The sequence below is a fragment of the Schistocerca piceifrons genome, chromosome 3 (assembly GCF_021461385.2).
Source record: "Schistocerca piceifrons isolate TAMUIC-IGC-003096 chromosome 3, iqSchPice1.1, whole genome shotgun sequence".
NCBI classification, from domain to species: domain Eukaryota; kingdom Metazoa; phylum Arthropoda; class Insecta; order Orthoptera; family Acrididae; genus Schistocerca; species Schistocerca piceifrons.
The window spans coordinates 131,629,090-131,630,902 of record NC_060140.1 but is presented as its reverse complement, the minus strand read 5'-3'; the positions used below and the strand labels follow the sequence as shown (position 1 = coordinate 131,630,902).

The following is a 1,813-nucleotide window of genomic DNA, read 5'->3' as shown; positions in this document are numbered from 1 at the left end:
TTTTCGTAGTTCTAGGTTCAAAATTCCCTTTATAGAGACATAGTTTCAAAAAGCATTTCATCCCCTATTTCATCCACTTGGGAATGGAACTTTGGACAATTCCTTCTTAAAGGATGCCTGTAACATAAGATCCATACCGTCTCCAAACTTCACGATTCTTTTCATGGCGGTTTGCGCTGGGCGATGATGAGACAGTGAATCAATGTGACCTTATTTCACCCCCTAGGGACTGAATTTCCAAAAACAGTGAACCCCTTTTTTCATCTCTAACAGTGAAGCCAAACACAAATTTTCAAAGATTTAGCTTTAAAAATGCTTCCGCAGTAAAATATTTTCACAAAACTTTTAACAGCTATTTCACCCCCTTAGGGATTGAATTTCCAAAACAGTGAAACACGTATTTTTTTATTTCTAACTGAGAAGCCAGATTTTAATTTTCATAGATTTAGCTTTAAAAATACTTTCATAGTAAAATATTTTCATAGTAAATCTCATCCCCTACCTCACCCCTGATGGCTTCAATTTCCAAAAGCACTGAAACATGTATTTTTTGTTTGTAACCGAGAAGTCAAATACCGGTGTTCGTAGATGTAGCATGAAAAATAGTTCAGTAGTTTTTTAATAATGATATATTTTCAAAAATGCTTTCACCTAATATTTCAGCCCCATAGAGTTAAATTTCCAAAAATACCCCAACAAGTGTTTCTTTATTTCTGATCGAGAAACTAAATACCAATTTTCGTAGGTCCAGCTTCAAAATTTCCTTGATAGCGACATTTTTTTTTAAAAAATCTTCATCTCCTATTTCAACCCCTTAGAGTTGAAATTTCGAAAGATCGCTTCTCAAACGACACCTACAGTTTATATGCACACCTTCTCCAAATTTCAAGTTTCTACCTTTAGCGCTTTAGGCTGGGCAATGGCGAGTTAGCTACTCAGTCATGACATTGCCTTTTATATATAGTACTCCGTCTTCAGGCTACGAGTGGCCTAGCGGGACCATCCGAACGCCGTGTCATCCCCAGTGGAGTATGCGGATAGGAGGGGCGTGGGGTCAGCACACCGCTCTCCCGGTCGTAAGATGGTATTCTTTACCGAAGCCGCTACTATTCGGTCGAGTAACTTCTCAATTGGCATCACGAGGCTGAGTGCACCCCGAAAAATGGCAACAGGGCATGGCGGCCTGGATGGTCACCCATCCAAGTGCCGACCACGCCCGACAGCGCTTAACTTCGGTGATCTCACGGGAACCGGTGTATCCACTGCGGCAAGGCCGTTGCCTTTTATGTATAGAGACTTGTCCAAAGTGCTTACGCGATACAATACGTACTTTTGGTTTTCTCAGAAGTTTGACTTTTTGAGGAGCTCCTCAGTATGGGTTTCAGGAAAAATCTATGTGGCTCATGTAATCTAATCTGCTGCTGCGACGGGTAGAGGGTACTCCATCGTGCCGGCTGACAGGGCAGATGTGTTCCGTGCTGCCGCGGTATCGCACGCCTTTCTGAGAGCCTCCCACACCAGTAGGGGACGCGGAACGGACGGCGTAAACATCTCGCCGTTACAGCCGACGTAGGAGCTCCGCTGAAGAACAAAGCGATAAGAAAGCGCCGCAGTCCTGCTCTGCGCCTCTTATCATTCAAAGCAGACACAAACGGCGACGATAACATTTTTACGCCGCTCGCAAGCAATTTCCGGTAAGCAATACTCGCAGGTGGAGTCCAACAGATTGCAAACTTTTGAGGAAAAAACCGAATAGTCAGGCAAGTAAATAAACAAGGATCTTTGCGTCAGTAGTCTCACATCAACGCGTGAA

The 1,813-nt window shown here is 43.3% G+C and overlaps 1 pseudogene; it reads right to left on the bottom strand.

Moving 5' to 3' along the window:
* Positions 1-1,163: 1,163 nt before the first annotated feature.
* On the bottom strand, positions 1,164-1,281 carry LOC124790226 (annotated as a pseudogene).
* Between the last annotated feature and the right edge of the window lie 532 nt (positions 1,282-1,813).